This window comes from Mus caroli, unplaced genomic scaffold, assembly GCF_978045245.1.
Source record: "Mus caroli unplaced genomic scaffold, Mus_caroli_1 scaffold_3, whole genome shotgun sequence".
NCBI classification, from domain to species: Eukaryota; Metazoa; Chordata; class Mammalia; order Rodentia; family Muridae; genus Mus; species Mus caroli.
Genome location: NW_028227258.1, coordinates 101,828,817 through 101,849,253, shown reverse-complemented (window position 1 = coordinate 101,849,253; position 20,437 = coordinate 101,828,817). Strand labels below are relative to the sequence as shown.

The 20,437-nt window shown below is 37.5% G+C and overlaps 1 protein-coding gene across 4 annotated transcripts in view; it reads left to right on the top strand.

Annotated features, from left to right (window-relative positions):
• Positions 1-1,963: 1,963 nt before the first annotated feature.
• The window catches only part of Mbnl1 (muscleblind like splicing regulator 1), a 164,163-nt gene continuing 145,689 nt past the window's right edge, over positions 1,964-20,437 (top strand). Inside the window, exons 1-2 of one of the 4 annotated variants that reach the window (XM_029475666.2) lie at positions 1,966-2,059; positions 4,084-4,245. The gene's annotated coding sequence lies outside the window, so the exon portion shown is untranslated. Of the gene's footprint in view, positions 2,060-4,083; positions 4,246-20,437 lie in introns of all 4 variants that reach the window. The other 3 variants (XM_029475668.2, XM_085835864.1, XM_029475650.2) reach the window with 3 other exon arrangements.

The following is a 20,437-nucleotide window of genomic DNA, read 5'->3' as shown; positions in this document are numbered from 1 at the left end:
ATATCCACAGGTGCTGAGGAGGTAAGACTGGGCCTATAGGCCTAAATGATTCTGATGTTATATTCACAAAATCATGATACAAAAAAAAAAAAATCACCTAACTAATAATGAATCTCAGTAGTGGCATTTCCTCCGGGGACTATTCTGTCTGTATTTCACTAATGAATTCAAATCAAATTTTATGTGATGACACTAGGGTTTATTACTGTTTGTATCTTTTGTTTTTGTTTTCTTTGTGTGATATTTCATGACAGGAAAGGGTCTTAGTTTGTTTCAGTTATTTTTACTTCTTGTCAATTTACGTTAAATGTATGTGTAATAAGATGAAAAATATTTCCATTTTTAGTGATTCACCCATGCATCTGTCCGTTGACTACACCATTAAATACGAAGCTTGGGGTATGGAATTAAGACCTCTGGGGATTTTTCTCCTTCCGTGTTAGCATATTTATTATTGTCTTTGTTCTATTCATGCTTGGGCAAATTATGGTGGTGAGACTTCATGGGTGTAGCTTCTGACATTCCCAGGAGATAGTGTCTCAGCAAACTCCCTGGTTTTCCGTTTTACAATCTTTATGGCTATTCGGAAAGTATATCTGAGCCTTGGGTGCAGAGTTATATTGTAGATTTAGCCCTTGTGACCATATACAAAGAACTCCAGGCAACTAATGTAGCTTGACAGCTTGAGAAATCAAATACCAAATGGTCAGCCCTGAAAACATACAAATGATGTTATGCAGATAATACCTAAGTATTTATAGATATATGTTAAATACATGTATGGGCATATAACAATTAACAGAGAGACCATAAACTTGATACAGCACAAGGAAGGGGTATGGGAGTATCTAGAGGGAGCAAACAGAAGAGGGAAATGATGTAACTATTCTCTACAAAGAAAGGAAATAAATTTCAGAATTTTTTTTTAAAAAAGAAAGAAAACTTAGTGTTATACCCTCAGAATGACGGTTTCTAAAGTCCAGAAAGTGGTTCTTGCAGTATATGAAGCTTTGCATAACTCTTGTGTTATTCTTGCAATCCACCCCCTTTCTTCCCCAATAAGCAAGGGAAGGTGGGAGGAAGTGCTACCAGTTGGCTACCCCTTGGCTTTCATTATCTGTCAGACTGAACCCGAGGGAAGTATGCATCTATGTATGTATATATGAAATATGCATGACTATCTGCATAGAGGGACTTTTTTGATGTTGTCTATATTTTTTGCTTTCATTAGCTCTGCATAATATTTGTAGACATGTTTTTGTTTCAGCCATCTTTCTTGAGATCTGTTTACTCTTTTAACTGGTAAGAAAATTAACCATCTCCATGTTTAGCAATACAAGATCTGGGCCTGTTTTTCTCTCTTGTGGCTAAAGTTGTGAGAGATGGTGGATAAGTAAGTTTCACTTTTGCAGTACTTTATCTACATGTAACAGACCACTGCCATGAGAAAGGAAGTTTGAGACTTACAGGTAAAGAACCACTACCCCAATTCTGAGAAAACGTGCTAGCTTATTAAGTGTTCTTTCCTTTCCCTTCTCCTTTCTTCAGTAGTCTGATGCGTACCAAAGTCATACTCCAATAACTTTAATTAGATTTATAAAAGCAGCTTTATGTCCCAGGTGTCAGTCCCACCATCTACCCCGTAGAACAGAATTTTTTTTTCTGGTTCTGTTTTTTTCTCTAAGTATCATTTAGTCATAAGGAACTATTTGCTCACAAGTGAGCACTGCTTGACGGAGTTTACACGTCAATAACTGGTCTTCTCTAAATGTAAGTAAATATGTACATGCATTAATTATATATGAAGAGATGCACAAATTATAGCTCAGTCTCCAAGATTATGAGGGCCTTGCAAATCATTTGTCTTCTTTGTAGGATTTATAAAGCATAATGACTGGTATTTTGCAACTTCCTCTTTTTGTGCACTATCCTTTTGCAGAGCAAAGCCTCTATGTATGTGCCACTTGTAAAAAGAGCCTAGCAGGAAACAGAATTGTCTGAGGTGGTCGTTCATTAGCAACGGAGCAGATAGACAGGCAGCTGTAAACAGGGCCCAGAGGTAAGAAAAACGTGCCTTTTGTTACTTTTCAGTTTATTATTCGTAGTCCTGTTGCTTTGTCAATAATATAATGATATGGATGCTGTCCAAATTACAAAGTAGCCTGTGGAAGCCTCTCATGTAAATAGTAAATTTTTTTAAATGACAAAAGTTTAACTGTCTTTAACTTCACATTTAAGCTTTTAATAAGCTGCAAACAAAATTAAGTTCTTTTTGATCTGAAAGTTCCTTTAGCTGCAAAATAAAATTCTGTCTTCCTTATTTGTAGGTAACCCTCCACACAGCTAACTCTAGTATAAACATTTGTGTTATTTATAAATTTGAATGTTTATATTTTCCTCCCACAAGTTGATTTCTGACATTCATAAATCCTCTCACTTCTCTTTTATTCTTTTTATGTTTTATTTATTGAACATTTTTTTCCTTAAAAAATTCTATTTTTTCACATACCATAAAAATGATGTTGTTTAACATGTAGCATTTGGGATTATTGTTTCATTTCATTACATTATGGTGCTTTAATTTTTAAAAATGATTTGAAATGTAAATCAAGTGCATAAACTTAAAATCTAAATAAGAAATTCTAACTTTCCTTAGAAGAGCAGCTTGCATTTATAAAACTTAATAGAGTAAAAAAGAAAAGGAAATAATTCATATTAGTAGTTATGAATCACACTACTCTGGTTTCATGAGTCAAATTCTAAAACAGCGTACGTAAGTCTTAAAAAACAGAATCATCCAATTTGGACAAGTCTGAGAGGCTGCCTGTCCACATTAACTATATTTAACCGTATATTCAAATATAGAAAGTTAACAGTCTTTCTTGTAGCAGGCTATGGTTTCTTTGAGTTTTCTAAAATTATTCCACCACACTGAAGTTAAGAAACACAATTTTAGAAAGAACAATGGCGCTCAGGAGCACAGTTCAGTTACACATGTGGGGTTTGCATAGTTTGCCAGTGAAAACTTACGAAACTTAAACAGCTTATGAAAATGACACACAGCACACGTTCACGGCTTGAGATTTACTAAAATAAAACACCCAGATTCGCATATCTGAGAGCACATTTAATTTTATTTTTAAAAGAGGCAGTCATGGCCTCCAGTAAAGGAACTCGACAATATCTCATTTCTAACTGGATCTTGTTTTCACATTGCTGAGAAACACCGTGATATCTTGCTAGTGCCGTTGCACTTTCTGGTATCTACGTACTGTTTTAAACCATTTCCACACACTGGGCCCTGACTAGAGTCACTGTCTTCTCATAATGGTTCAGGAAAGCAAATATTTAGTGTTATAAATTCAGGAAAGTAATTGATAATGTGAGTTGGACTTTCTAACTAGAATGCAGAATAAGTTGGTAGCGCAGAGCCTGACAACACAGTGCCTCTTCATCTTTACGTATTGCATACTAACTCAACAATACTTTTATCTAAACTTGGTTATGTTAATTTAACAATTGTATTTCAAAGCCTATCAATATCCACATTTTCAAATATCTATACTTTTAATCATGAGACATTTGGGTATCATTAACTACTGATTATTGTGAGTGTGCTATGTACTATGCGACATCACAATTCATACTGGATAAGAACCATGAGAAAAATTATGGAGGAAGTTGATTACCTCTGTAACTCAGGGCAGTAAAAGAAGGCCAAGGCTCTAGAGAACATGCTGTCTTCTTGGCAGGGCAGATTTGTTGTTGCTGTGAATTATTATGTCTGATTTAGCAGCCTGCTTCTAGATTGTGGAAAATAAGTTTAGAATTTCTTCTTTGAAAACAATCTATTTACAGACGGGAAATATGAGCGCTTGACCGGTTGTTTCCAGGAGACGTGTGAATGTTCAAGGGACATTTGCTCAATGTTAGAGTTGTGTTTCTCCAGAAACTCATTTAAGCAGAGGACTTAGAGTCTGTGCATGAAACAAAAATGTCTGAAGTGGAGTTAGAAAGAACATTGTTCGTTATATGTTTCTGGGAAACAAATTTTGATACCTACATGTATTTATGTTTCACCAGATTACATTTCTTGACACAATTGTTAAGAATGGTTGTTGAAAGCGCATATCTGCTTTATAGCAAATCTTAACAAGCCCTGGTTGTTAAGAACACATGGGAACTACATCAGGGATATGAGAGATGACGGAAGCCTGGAAGAGACACTGATTAACTTCAGAGCAAGTAGGTGTCTCTCTCACACTCTGGCCTTCTCCAAATTGTCCACTATGAAAGAGAGTAACCTGCTTGTCATTAGTGTTATCCCATCCTAGCCAGTAGCCAAGTGCACTTTAAAAAATGATTTTACTTGAAAACACTAATACTAATATATATGTATACATATATGTATATGTGTATATATATATATATATGTTACTTCCAAAAGAACATCAGAACATTATGCCTTTTATTCCTTTTTTACTTCCTTCATTTCTCTCTCTATCTCTCTTCCTTTCTTCCTTCCTTTCTTCTTTCTTTCTTTCTTTCTTTCTTTCTTTCTTTCTTTCTTTCTTTCTTCCTTTCTTCCTTTCTTCCTTTCTTCCTTTCTTCCTTTCTTCTTTTCTTCCTTTCTTCCTTTCTTTCTTCCTTATTTCTTTCTTATTTCCTTATGCCAAATGTAGCATATTTAAATTTAATATATATTGTTTTAAACAAATCGGAAAATAATTATACGTACAAAAATGAAGAGTGCAAGTAGATGCAAAAAAGAATATAAATATCAATTTATGAAATTATTTGTGTAAAAATAAAAATATAAGAGAGCCTATTCTGTTCCTGAATGTGTCTATCTTTTCCATGTTAATGACATACAGTTACAATTTATACATCTGAGTTGTAGGGAAACAGTTAAAGGTATTATTTCCTGATGTTCACATTCCTAAAATATAAACTTTCTTTTAGGAATGACTGTTACATTTCCTTCACCAGCCTGGCATCAATGCTGTTTAGTTTTTACTTATTTTTGTTATTGGTTTTGTCTGTCTGTCTGTCAGTTTGTTTATGTTTAGTATTTTGCATGAACTAAACCTTGGTCCTTAGATTTGATGCTGTCTGTACTCCTTACAATTTTCTTTCCATCATTGGAAACATGAACTGAAAAACAGTTTTACGTTTTTTTAAATTTTCTTTCATATATATATATTTTTTAATTAGGTATTTTCTTCATTTACATTTCCAGTGCTATCCCAAAAGTCCCCCATACCCTCTCCCCCACACTCCCCTACCCACCCACTCCCACATCTTGGCCCTGGCGTTCCCCTGCACTGAGGCATATAAAGTTTGCGCGACCAATGGGCCTCTCTTTCCACCAATGGCCGACTAGGCCATCTTCTGATACATATGCAGCTAGAGACACGAGCTCCGGGGTACTGGTTAGTTCATAATGTTGTTCCACCTATAGGGTTGCAGATCTCTTTAGCTCCTTGGGTACTTTCTCTAGCTCCTCCATTGGGGGCCCTGTGGTCCATCTAATAGCTGTGATCATCTACTTCTGTGTTTGCTAGGCACCGGCATAGTCTCACAAGAGACAGCTATATCAGGGTCTTTCCAGCAAAATCTTGCTAGTGTATGCAATTGTGTCAGCGTTTGGAGGCTGATTATGGGATGGATCCCCGGATATGGCAGTCTCTAGACGGTCCAGCGTCAGCACCGGGTCACCTTGGGCGCGGAGTCAGCAGACCCCCCTCCCTGAAAGGTCCCTAGAGGTTTTACTTTTTTATTTTATATATTTTTACTTTTAATATTATTGCAACAAATACTTTTTATTTTTAAATCCAAATTTAAGGGGAAATGACATTATAGTTAATACTTAATTTCAGAATTGACAAAAAAACAGGTGAGAATGAAGTTGCCCTGTTGGTGTAGGTACCTGGACTGGAATGAGTTTCTTCCCTCGCTGACATTTCTCTTACAGGTTGTTCATTGGGAGCCCTCCCTTGTGCTCTACTCTGTTGCTACCACATCCTCAAACATTCTTTTCACCCTAGAAACAACTGCTGTCATGTGGTCCATGAAAACATCATTATAGCTTGTTCTGATTCTGAATAAATCGTATAAAACATCATCAGCACACTGTATTCATTCGATTTGCCTTTACACAAGGAAATAATTTTAAGCAAGTTATTCATCCTTTCTTTTTATGGCAGAAAGAATCTGAATGAGAAAAACAACCAAAGCACTCCCTGTGATAATGCTGCCAAGAAAAGAAAAATTATCTCTTTCAAATACTCACCTGCAACTTTTACAAATTTTCAAAGTTATAATTTGAGTAGAGTGATTCACACCTGCAATCCCAGCATGAAGGAGGCTAAAGCAAGAGAATTATTATAATTTTGTTTTGTTATGTTTTAAGGCTGCCCAGGCTATGCCATGAGTTCAGGGCCACATTTGGATATAAAATGAGACCTTCCCTTGAAAAGGGATATATACGTCTCATAGTCAATTCCCCATCTTTCTTTCTCTCTGTACTCAATTCATTTTGTTTTGACTTTTTGAGCACAAGGCCCTTTCCTTCCATGTGCAATTGTAAGCACACCAGCAGATAGATGCAATGCTCTACTCCATAAGTCTTTACTGACAGTCCATTTTTTTTGGAATGTTCCTATTTCAGTTTTGTTGTTTAATAATATCCTTTATAATGTTATCCCTCCAGTAACCAATTCAATCTAGAGTTGATAACCTCATTTAGTTGACAGTTCTCTTTTTTAGTTTTAATTGGCAAATAAAATCGCATATATTTATTGTGCACAACACATGGTTTTGAATTGTGTGTATACTTGCAATGGATAATTCCAGATAATTAGCATATGCATTTCTCCACATAGTTATTTTATTTTACTGTTAATGCACTCAAGACCTACGTTGTTGGCAGTTGCACAGTTACTCCACATTGCAACTGACAGTCAGCGCTGAGTGCTTTGTCTTATCACTCTGTTTAGTTTGGAATATTTTCATGTCATTATCTCGGGTAAAACTAAAGGATTTAAAGCATATGGTCTTTTAACCAATACTTTTTCTTTAGCTTTTAAATTTTTCATAAAACAAATATATAGTTAACTGATGTATAAAATTTGCATGTAGTGTGTTAGTACATGAATAAAGTGAATAACGTTCAAATCTGGGTAAACGTATATATTTCAAGTACTTATTATTTCTTTATGGGGAAAGTATCTCTTCTGATAGCTTTTTTAAAAAACAAACATAACTGTTACCCATAACATCCTTAATTTTGCTAACATATTTCTGTTTGGTGGTTTTTTTGTTTCTGTTTTTGTTCGTTTGTTTGGGTTTTTTGTTTTGTTTTTTGTTTTGTTTTTCTTTTTTGGTGTTTTTTGGCTCACCTCCTGTTTGGGGTGGTCAGACATTTTGTGCAGCAGTCTTGCAAAAGTGTTGCTTCTTCCTGTGCTACCATGTGAAAAGGCTCTTACTCTCACCTGTCTTGCACCAGCAATGTCAGCTTTATTGCCTTTTTGAGGCATTGCCTGCAATTTCCCATCACGTAGTGACAACTTCCAAACAACAACAACAACAAAAAATTGTCTTGGACATAATACTGATATTCTTGTCTAATGTAATCTTTATTATGAAGTTTAACAAGTGTTTATCTTGCAAAAACAACATCTTTCCACTGTGATACTTCCCTTATGCCCATATGTTGTTTCCAAGCTATTACAGGCTAAAGCATCTTTTCTTCCACACTGGTTTATTTATGCCTCTATGTTGCTGTGCTCAGGGAATTTCTAGCTTTTCTTTCGTGACTTGTAATTGATTGTTGCCATGATTATTTGTTGTCAAATTGTACATATTTGACCATCAGAGTCTCATTTATTTTGTTTTTTTATGTCTTTATGGAATTGACCAACTATATTAGTGATCTTTTTCTTATTTTTGCGTGAAAAGATATACTAAGCTGTCACAACATCCATTCCATTGTATCTCAAGAATTTTTGCCATGTCTTTGGTTGGTGGAGCTAAAAATGTGGTCCCTGTCACTCACATTTTTTATGACCCTTTCACCAGAATATGGTAATTTATATGCCCATGCACAAACACAAACATGTAAGTACATATGTTTATATCAACATACATGTGTGAAAACATCTATATTCATGCATATATTTCTATACTTTCTGGGTATTCTGAACTCATTCTGATTATCTTTAGGTAAAACCATCTTCATAGACTTTTTTTTCTTACTCTCCCCTTTCCACATTTGATTCTTCTCCCATGTTGAGATCCCTGTAGCCTGACAGCTTTAACGTGCTTGATACTGCAGTACAGCTACAATAACATCAGAATTTCTCCCGAGAGCCCAGGGATTCTGTGCAATTGTTTGTCCTCCTCCCAAATATCACTAAATAATTGTTTGCAAATGACTTGGCTTGTTGTTTTCTTCCTTTCTTCTGTTTCCTTCCCAAGCAGTATGGGTATGCTATTAATTAAGTTTGCCTCAGTTCCTCTCTAGGTTTAAAATTTTTAACAATTGTATTCTTCTTGGTTTAATTTTATTTTAGGCTTCATTACTTTGTTTCTTTGTTTTCAAACTGTACAGAAATCCTCACCATAGCCAGTTCTACTACTAAACCTGTACATCCTGACTTAAATATTGTGGATATAATTCAGAGACACCTGCTTGAGTTATATGTTGAACTTTATAATTCATTTCAAGTTAAATACATTTACATTTTATCTTAGCTAAAATTATTATTTTGATGTTACAAAGAATGGAAACTCCAGAATGTAAACTGAATATTTGTAGCCATACTTTAAGGATTTCTCATTCCACAGTTGTTGTTTTTTTTTTTTTTTTTTTTTTTTTTTTTTTTTTTTTTTTTTTTTTTTTTTAGTTGAATGTGCACATGGAATCATATTTACTGAAAAACCATTCTGTAAGGAAGAAAAATAGGAACCATGAATCTGTACACCCTATACACAGTGAAAAAAATCTGTCATCTTATAAGTAATACTAGAACATCCCTTTACTAAGACTTCCCTATAGTCTACTCACGAATTTGCAGCTGCAAACATACTCCAATGCTTGTGTTAGGAAGACAAAATACATTTTTCAATTTCTGTCCATTCACTTACTAACTGAAGTCTTAAGTAAATGACTTGCTGCTTCTCTTCAAAAATCTAGCCTTGATCTTTCTATTTTCCCAAGCTCAGATGTTTTTGTTTTGTTTTGGTTTTGTTTTTTTTTGCACGTGTTCATTTCTCTTTCTTTAATTTTCTATTAATTTGAAATAACAAATTATTTTATTATAGTTATATTAGTTTATTATAGTTTTTAGAAAACTCTATTTCCTGAACTGTCTACCAATGTCTGGATTCATGTGTCGGAATGACTACTAACTGTTGTAGTCAGATGTTAACAGAAGTCAAAATTCCAACATCCTCCTAGACCCAACCTTTCCCTTCCCACACCTCCTTCTGCCTCGTCTACTATAGTGATCACTAATCAGTACCCTTTTTCCAGTTCCTCACTTGATGGATGCCCTTACCCTCAGCCGTTTTCCACCTATCAGCAAGAATATGAACTAGGTCCAAAGCAAGTGTGGAGAGGTTCTTCTTCTACACCCTCTGGAAAGCATACCACGCTGTGCTCTTTGCTCTTGTAGCCTTCTAAGAAACTCTTTTCACTCTTGTGTGCCTGCCAGCATAGCCTGATCATTTGCAGATTAAACCATTTTACTCTCTTCTCAGAAATTCTCTAAATGTTTTCCATTTTAATTAGGAAGAGATCCAAAATCCTAGATGTGGCTGTGCCTTGATCTCTACATGCATGTCTTTTCTCAAACTTACTCTCCCTGTCTCCTGGCCCTAGTCTTCATTTTTGCCACAGCATATTCCAAGCTCATTACTGACCCAGGTTTTCTCTCTCTTTTCCCCTCATACTCATTTCTCTTTCTCTAGCATACTCTTCCCGTACACTGTGACACCATAGTGTATTCATATCTCAACTCAACAAGCCCCTAGGCCTTGTCTCTCCTCATTACTATGTACATATTTAATTGCAGTAGACTGCCTAGGAGCTTTCTACCATTTCTTTCTATTTTCATTTTTTGATGTTTCCTTGAGACTGGGTCACAATATGAAGCTCAGACTGGCATACAGCTGATGCTGTGCCTACCTCAGCCTCCCAACTGCTGGAAATACAGTTGCAGTGTGTGCATGCCACTGGAATCTCCTTTCCATTCCTCCCTCCATCTCTCCCTCACTTCTTCCCTACCTCCCTCTGTCTCTCCCTCACTTCTTTGTTTCCTTCCTCTTTACTATTCTTAATAGCACATATTATTTTTAATTTTTGCTTTTTATTTTGTTTTTCACACAGAGTCTCGTTGTTTAAGACTGTCAGACTGAAACTCACTTATGTAGACCAGGCTGGGCTCAAATTCAGAGATCCACTTGCCTCAACTTCTTGAGTGCTGAGACTAAAGAATGGACCACCATGGCTGATTTTGACCTATTTTTAAAATTTTGATCTTTCCTGTATGTTCTTCTTAACAGACTGCAAGCTCCTTGGTTGTTTATGCTGTGCCCCTTGTTTTTAGTACATTGAACAGTACATAATTCATGCTCAATAAGTAAATGTTGGCCAAAGTCAAACATTTCACCAATTCTGAACTGCATATACAAATCAAAGACACAAAATAAAACTAGCTGGGTCTCATGGCTGCCTGAGAGAAGCCTTGGTTATGGCTGTACTCCATGCAGTTATCAGGTGGAGAAACTGTTCTTGTTGAGTCAAAGGAACTGAAACCAAACTGTGGTCCCAGGAGACAGTAAGTAGACCAAGATCTTCTTTTCTTCTCCCCTCCCTCTCTCTGTCATCCTGTGTTGGCTTTTTTCCACTAAGCTAAAAACAGACAAGTTCAACAATGTCTGCCACTAGCATTTCAGAATCCGGGAGTGGGGGGAACACTTTGTGTTGCTTTTTCCACTGTCTTCAATTCATTCCTCCATCTTACCACCAAGAAATTCATGGGACACTCTTCTTTGACAGTTAGAGGTCATGGCTGTCCTTAAGCCTATCTCTGTCAGAACACTTTCCTAACTAAGCATGCTGTTTTGCAATACTTCCTGGACTAGTTTTGATCTTGAGGTTGATTACAGAGCTACTCTAGGGAAACTGACTTGATGGTGTATTCAGAATATAAAATAGAAAGATATAAACACATGCCTTGGCTCTTAAGACTACCACACTCAAAATGCTGACAAGATTATGGCGATGATGAAGTCCTGAACATTTTTTTTTGTGCCGTTATTTTTCAGGTGCTTTAATAGCCTCAATAATTCCATAAAACCAGAGCCATTGAGATTTTTTATAAATAAGAAAAACATACAAATTCAGAGAGAGGATAGGTGGATAAAGTCACAAAATGTGATCATGATGTGTTTATCTCCAAGTTGTATCTACCTGTACTACTTAGTTTTTGATAAGGAAAGCAGGCCAACTTATGGCTTGGATGCAGGCAAGGATGCTCATGTTCATGGTGTAGCTCTGACTTAGAAAAACTCTAAATAGGTGAGCACTGTGCACAGACTGCAGCAATGACACACTGAAGGCTCTCTGGAGAATGACACTCTATATAATATAGTTACATTATAATCACAAGGACAATTCCTGGAATCATTTAATGAGATGCAGAAAAGTTTGCATCTAGATAAGGCGACCGGTTATGACAAGATCAGCAAAGTTCAACGAAGTGAGAAGCAACACCAGAATTCCATGATTTTGATATGGAGACATGTGGAGCCATTTTCACAACTGCATTCCCCTACTCAGAAAGTTGGCATGTGACACTAACTGCTGTATGAGATTTTAAATCTAGTGAGAAGCTTTAATTACCATTTTGAAATGAGTGTCTCCGTGTGCTTGTGTATTAAAGCCTGTGGCTTGGGCATGGTTCTAAAGCCAGAGAGGCAGTGATAACTTAGACAAAGTTTTCACGCTCAAGGTGCCCACAGTCTAAATGGGAGAAGCAATGGATAAAACGGTAAGTAAAGCCCTTTCTGGAAGGTCCTTATGATGGTAACTATGCCCAGGCCATTAAGCAGTTATATAATGGAGACAAAGAATAAGGGCTTTTCTTTTGTGTGGTTTCTCAAGATTGCTTCTTTCAAGGGATGATATTCAAGGCAATGATAAGGTCAAAGAAGGGCCATTGCTAGGCTTAGGGCAGGACTGAACTGAATTTGACATATCAGAATGAGGAATGTGGTTTATGTCCCAGTGTGCCATGGGAAAGAAGGGTCTTGAACTGATATTCAGAAATGGTTGAGTCATATAGATTGGATGCCAAGAGACAAAGTTGTTCACTGTGAGAAATCATTGGCAATGATATGCACATGTGTGAATTGGGGGCAAAAATGCACAGAGAGATCCATTATCTCTGATTAACACAGGGCAGAGAACACTGCTGTGTGAAAAGCAGAGGCAATTACTGCCCAGGTCAGAAGTTTCCTTGGAGATAAATTATCATATTAGATGAATTGCAGATAAGACAGGCTTACCTTCAGAGGTTAACTACATATTTTTGCCCTTTCATTTCTGTAATAGGTCAAGTTTGATAAAAAGTGTAAAGGGTTCAAAATTATTTAAATTTATTAGATTAAGATTTTTGAAAAGAAACCGTTAAAGGGGTAATTGAGTATATTGCCCTAGCCATTTGAACATATGGATACAGGTATCCAGTGACAGCCATTATGATCCTTAATTTCTGTATGCAAATAAAGTAGAAAAGGCTATTTTCCAGCCTGCAGAAAAAAAATTCTCTGAGGTGCCCTCATTTGCTCCTTCCAGAGCATCAGTGACTGTTGAACCCTAGAAATACCAGCGCACCTTTTTGATAAGTAGTGATTATAAATTTCCTCTGATTGTTAAAATTATTCCAAGAGAGTAAACAATCTAAATGGTTGCCTTTACGTCATCATTAGTTGGACTGAACTTCTGAGTACCATGGGTTCAGAGATGTGAACTGCTGAGGAACTATTGAATACATTATTGAAAAGTATGCTCTTAGTTGGTTTGCAGCCCAATGTCAGTCAGCAAGGGAGCAGAGGACAAAGGCTCAGGCTGGGGACGTCCTTGGTGGTTAAAGTCCTTGCTGTGCAAGCTGGATCTGAGCTGGAGTCCCAGAGCCAGGTATAGTGGTTCACATCTCTAATCCCAGCACTGGGCTGATTGGAAACAGGAGGATTGCTGGGGCCTCACTGGACAGCCAGTCTAGCTCCCTGGCAAATTCCTGGTCAGTAGTAGACTCTGTGTAAAACCAAAATAAAACAAGAAAGGTAGGTGATACCTGAAGAAGAACCCTGAGGTGGATTTCTGTCTTCCATAGACATGCACATGAAACTATGTCTACATATTCTCACATGTATCCACATCACAGGAGCATGCACACATAGAAACACACACACACACACAGTCTTCCTCTCATACTCTAAAAGTTAACAGCATGAAATATGAATCTTTCTATTCCTGGCTTAAGTTAAAACCTGGCAATAAAATTTTACTAGCTGGTCTTGGACAAAAGTATGTGCTGGAAGACTGAGCATGGCTGAACTAGGGAGTTACACTCTTTGCTTTCTTTAGGCAGACAGACTAGCATAATGTAGGGCTATGAACTCAGCTTCAAACACTTCTGCCTCCACACTAAATACAAACATAAAGCAGAACAAACCTTGCCTGTGCTGGTTCTACAGAGACACGAAGGGCTTACTAGCTAATGGGTCAATGTATTTCATCCTACTCTAATTCTCTGGGTCTGATTTACCATATTCCAACATTTTACCTAATATAAAATGCTATGTGATCCAAGTGCATGTATATGGGAGAATAAACTCACGGAGAGAACATTATGATACTTAGGCTGCTTCCTGGCTAGGGCAGAATAATCCAGAAGCACACAGTGTGAGAACATTGGATTTTCTGCAGTCAGCGTGGTATGTACTTTCCTTGTTCATGCATCTGTTGACAAATGCTCAGTTGATTCCATAACAATTATTGTCATTTTTAAACAATGAATGTAACAGCATTATGAGTTTTCAAAATACTGATTTGTTTTATTTGCATGTATAGGAAATAGTGAGGTTGCTGGTTCATATATAACCTTCATTTTCAGTTCTGTATATATGCCAATTCATATTCTTACCAACAGTGTAAAGGATTCCTTTATCTTCACAACCTTAACAAAAGGGCTTATGTTTTGTCTTTTTTGGTAATAGCCATTCTATCCAGAGTGAGGTGATACTTCATTTCTAAGAGAATTGATATTAAATGTACCCATCACATATAAAGACATGCTAACTCAGGAAGGCCAAACACCTGTCAACAAGTTAGTTGTTACAATTCTACAATGTGTAATTCAAGGAATCCCGTTGTGTATGATACATGCATACAACGTTGTCAATTTGGAAATAAATCAGTTGAGTAAAAAGAGTAGCATACATGTGTTGCAATGAACTAGAGTCTAGGGAGAGAATGTTGGGGGAAGCACATGGCTGGGGTCTAACAAGCTCAGGCTAAGTAGTGTTTTCCAGGAGTCTCCACAAAGGATGCCTTCCTGGAAGCCAAGAGGCCTTGTCACCTGCCTTGGTTTGCTTTGCTCCTCTTCCTCATTAGTAACTCACCATGTAATAGAAGAATACCTTTCATGGGTAACTTCTTTCTGGTGTGAGTCTATCATTCCTGTGGCACAAGCACTTGGTATAATCAGGTTACAATAGTAACCATAATATACCAAAGATCCGATTATGAAATCATTTCTGGTCGTAGTTTCATGAAGTAGAGGTGTATAACCTTCACTGGAAACTGCAGCTTAAGGGGTTATTCGAATCCCATGCCTCTTTATCGTGCAAGAACCAATACCCTTGAAGAAACAGTACTTCCTTAAATAACAAATCACTGTCTCTTGATCTGATTCTTTCAAAATTGTTGCTGCATACACAGAGAGGTCAAGGTCCACCAGGTTGGAGGATGGGTATCATTATGTCCTGCTCTCAGTGGAAGCCAAAGACTAAGTCATCAGGCCTGGAGGCAGGCAAAAACAAGTCCCAGCCAATAGGACTCTTACCAGTGGGAAGTGGCTTAGGTGCTATATTCAACATGTATACACCTGTTGCTATAAGCTCCAACAAAGAGTTTTCTGCCTGAGTCACCAGTTTATTTAGCAGTAAACACCATGATGTCTTTGGCTACTTCTTTCTCAGTGAGGACAATTCTGGTTATGTAGAAGTACATGTGTGCTTCTGTTTCATAACACCTTAGGCTATTTTCCATGTATGAGTAGGATGCCAGGCCCAAGGTGCCCTTTATTTAAACAAGCTCAAGTCTAACCTAGCAAAATGAATCTCCCATTACCTTCTTGAAGAACTTGGTAGTTAGGGACCCTGAAGTTACTTTCAGTTTCTAGTGGACAGATTCACCAGAACTTTGCAAGGATCAACAGACTACAAAAGATGCCCCAAGGGGGGAAGGTGTCCTGACTAAATTTCTAGTTTAAATTATCTTTAGAAAGAATGCTACAGTCCATGAAGAGAGATGAACAGTGGGTTAAGCCTCTTTCATATAGTTAGCTTTTACTTTATTTAATTGCAAAGAATGAGTGACATGCAGGGAAGTGTGTGTGTGTGTGTGTGTGTGTGTGTGTGTGTGTGTGTGTGTAGCGTGGGCGTTTGAAGCTGTGGAAGGAAGTTACACTCTACATGGGAGTAAGCTTGTGGGTGGCAGTTATAGACTAGTTGAGAATAATCATGCATAAATATCTCTACAGTGCTGCCTTGAAAAGATTCAATACACTTCTATTATAGGCACTTGATGTATTATTTGAAATAAGCACATATTAGCTTATATCCAGGGACAGATAAATGGTAACTTCATCAAGGACAAACATTTTTTAAAGCACTTTTATAAAAAAAAATCACTTTTATCTATGACAAAACCAAAAGATAATACAATTGGATTTTCAGGTTCTTTTTTTTTTTTTTTTCAAACATCATTTCAAAAGTTTGCATGTTACATGCCTTGAAAATATTAAAGAGAGCAATATCTGTCTGTTAGTATCATTGCTTTAAAAGATTCATTCTACAAAATGAATGAAAGGAACACCAAAAACCGCAGCAAGGGCCAGGGTGCAGTAGTAATAACAGTCAGGCACAGATTTCTGATAACCTTGCCCTGAAGAACTCCCTCCCACTTAGGAGAAACAAAGTTACTATTTCATGCAAGTAATAATAGAATTGTGCCTTTAGAAAAGAGAATTTGATGATTCATATGTTTATAAGTCATTTGAACCTGATGATAAAAGAGAACGTTAATAATAATAATGATGATAATAATAATTAATAGTGATACCAATAAATGAGGCAGGAGTAGTGGCTCAGCGATTGAATGCTTACTGCTCTGGCTTAAAGAACCCATGTGGTTCCCAGTGCTTTCAGAGCAGCTCACAAATACCTGTAACTCCAGTTCAAGGAGCTCCACCCCTCTTCTGACTTCTGAGAGCTCCTGCACATGCATGTGTACACACATATTTACTCAGGCACACACACACTCAAACATACACACACGCACACACACATGCATACACTAACACACGGTAGAATGTATACTCTCATAGAGTATACTTAGAGGTAAGTATTTACACATTTCTTTCCCATATTGACACATGTATCTGTTCACAACATGACTTTAAAACCATTGCCATTGCTAGACTGCACCTTTCAAGTTGCATAGCATCTACTCTTGTTCGCCCTAGGGGAAGCTTGGATTATGCCAGCCATTCCACAACTTCTTGTAGCCCAGATAAGAAAATTGATAACAATGATGTTTAGCATGAAAGTACAGTATTGTCTGGTGTCCTAGCAGCTGAGAACTGAAAGGTTTAAAAAGGGAAAAGAACCTTCCTCCTTGTTTTCTCATACCTAGCTATTTTCCTACAGATACTACTGTTTCTATTCAGCCAACTAAATTTTACCAAAGCAGAAATTGAGCAAATCAATGGATTGCTTCTGATCCCAAGTGAGGAGCAATGGGCCGAATACTAGTTCAGCAGTAGTAAGCTGCACACGGAACCATCTAGGGGTCTTTATGATAACTATATGCTGGGCCCACTCCCAGAAATTGATTCTGTTGGTCTAGGCTTTTGTCTATTGTTCCAAAATGTTGACAGCCACTGGCCTAATTTCAGTCCTCTAATTTCTAACAGCACCCTGTGAGGTTCAAAGTCATGCCAGAATGTCTAAGGATATAGCAGTTTCTATTCTTACTGTATTTCAGGAGGGAAATAGAAAGGACAAGAGATTGTGCTGAGGAATTTGCAGAGGAGAAGAGGTGGTATCTTTCTCCAGGGTGCTTAGAGCTATTTAAATTAGCAGCTCATTAGGGTTAACAAGCTGTCCTTTGTGGAGGCAAAGGCTCTCTGTTCTTGCCTAGGTGCAAATGACTTTAATGAGATAATCTCCTTTCACCTAGTGAAGATTTGTTGCTATAGGTTTAAGAAAGCTAGGAGAGAAAGTTGCAAGGCCTCATGAGACCCACTGAGGCAATACTAGGATGCCCACTGTTTGACAGCCCAGCCTCTGGGAAACAGCATGGCAAATAGGTTTTCAAAGGACAATATGATTACTCCTACAACCAAACTCTCTGTTCATATTGCTGGGTGCTGAGTGGTAGGTATATGCATCTCATCGAATCACTTATCTGTCTCTTGGTACTTTGTGACTGTTCTCTGATCCCCCCCCCCCCGCGATGAAGCTGTTAACAATTGTTGGATAATTTTACCATTTGTAAATGACCACTTGTTACATGGCCATGAAGACCAAGGCCTTGCCTGGTCCTGTCCTCCTTGCCACCTGATTTACATGATAAACATAGAAGGCATATTGAACATAAATGAATTGCTGCATTTACTACATGCTCTTCAATCAGTATTCTTACCAAATCTATTCCCATCTTCAGACTAACAAGACACCTTGAGGAACACAGAGAAAGGAAGAGAGGGAGGGAGGGAGGGAGGGAGGGAGAGGGAGGGAGAGAGAGAGAGAGAGAGAGAGAGAGAGCGAGAGAAAGAGAGAGAGAGAGAGAGAGAGAGAGCACAATGACAGAAATATAGAATATTACAAAAATCAAAAGAAAGGATTGTAAAGCATAAATAGAGACCCATAGAATATATTCTGGAGATGAAAAAGAAATCAGCCCATCTGTTTAGCACATTTATAAGAATGTCAGCTTTAAGAATTAATAAGGTAGTGGCTATGTCCTTCATAGAGAATAATCAGAGACTTTCTACAATGAACATTATTAATGATATATATGTTTAGATTACATGAAAGAACTAAGTTATACACACACACACACACACACACACACACACACATACTTTAACGTGTTTAGTGATAAGACCAACAAACTAGTCCTTTAAAAATAATTGCCAGGGGATTCTGCATTAGGCAACCCCACATCATGTAATGACATAATAGAAAGTATTTCACAACATTACTTATAATTACATAGCATGAGCAAAAACAGTTAAAATGTCTGCTTTAGACCCCCTGCTACTTGTTTCAGGGTTAATTTTGAGTGTTTAATTTACTAAAAGGCCATATTACATAGTTTGTTTTTTAATTAGTCTCCCACCATTACAGACTTTTATCTTAGACACGTTAGTTGAGAAATCTGTTGTGTCTTACTATTACTTAATGATTTTAGGAACTCCCTCTGGAATTCTGTAAGACAGAAGGCTTGACCTCATATGAGCTCTGAGGCATCGGTCAGAGAATCAACTCTCCAGCCTGATATTATAGGAAAGATGATGATTAGGGTGATCAACACGATGGATGCTATTTGTTCAATACAGTTGTGTTACAAACTAGTCTTGGGCTGTGGAGATGACTCAGTGCTTAAAGTGCTTGCCTCATGTGCTGGTTAGTTTGAACTATCAGCTTGACAAAATCTAGAATCACCAGAGAGACTTAGTGAGGAATAGTCTTAATGAGGAATAGATCAGGTGGCCTGTGGGCATGACTGGGTGGGGGTTTTCTTTATTGTTAATTGATATGGCAAAAAACTAGCCCACTATGAACCACACTGCCCTGTAGTCATGGACCCAGTCCTTATACAAGAGGAGAGAGCTAACAAGGATGTGTCCATTCTTTCTGCTCCTGACTATGGATTTGATGCTCCAAGCTATTCCCCTTACTCATTGTTTCATATTTCCTTTTGTATGATTTATTTACTAAATATCCCCGCAATAATGGAATATAAGAAGAATTATAAGCCAAATCAACCCTATTTTCCTCTATGCTGCTTTTTATCAGGTTATGTTACAACAAAAGAAAGGAACCCAGATTACCTTGTAAGCAGCAGGCACGAGGACTGGAGTTCAGAACCCGAGAGCCCATGTAAATGTACAGTGGGCCTAGCAACCTGTCTGTAATTCTAGTACCGAGAAGCCAGGACTTGATCTCTGGATCAAGCTGGTTGGCTAGACAAGTCTTGTTAGTGATCTCTGGATTCAACTGAAAGACCCTGACTCAAAAAAAAAAAAAAAAAAAAAAAAGAGTTGGAAAGTGGGTGAAGAAGACTCCCTAAGTGAATTCTTGGTCTTCATGCACACATACGTAGAAATGAGTCCAATACTATATCTCTAGTAACTCTGAATTTTCTTTGTCGTGTTGGTCCCAAGTAAGAGATTGGACACACATAGAGATACCACATATTCCTATTGCCTCAAAGCCAAGAGCTGACTATTGCACGTATAGTTTTCAATTCTAGGAAATAAACTCACAACACTTGCACAACTATATTGCTAAAGGTGCTTAACTGAATCCCTTTCTATTGCTGCACTCTGTGACACTTGCTTCTACTCGACTTTCTTGACAGCACTCACTGCTCATTCTTAGCAGCGGCCCACTTCCTGCCTTCTGTTCTGAGACTAGCCCATATCAAATGACAGCAAGTCATCTTTATGAGAAGCAAACTTGGACTACGTGCCTCTGCCCCAGCCCACCTCTAATATAGCCAACACATACAGGCTTCCTGCTGAGACAGAATGTTGTGGTTATAGCTTTGCACTTTCAGAGTGATTCGTTTAAGATTCTTGTTTCCTCTTGCTTGATTATAAATCCTTGAGGTTAGGCATCCCATTTCTGTTTCCTTGCCCTCAGATTGCCAGCCCTACTGGGAGCTTGAACCTGTTCTCTCTCTAGGCAATCCTTGTTTTACTCAGGACATGACTGATCCAGTCATGGAACACACACTTCCCCACTCAGTCTGCTTGGTTTTATTTAAAAGTCCTTATCTCCATCTGCAAGAACCCCTGTGTTTTTCTTTTTATACATTATTTATTTGTTTGCTACTCTGACCCTTACTCAGAGA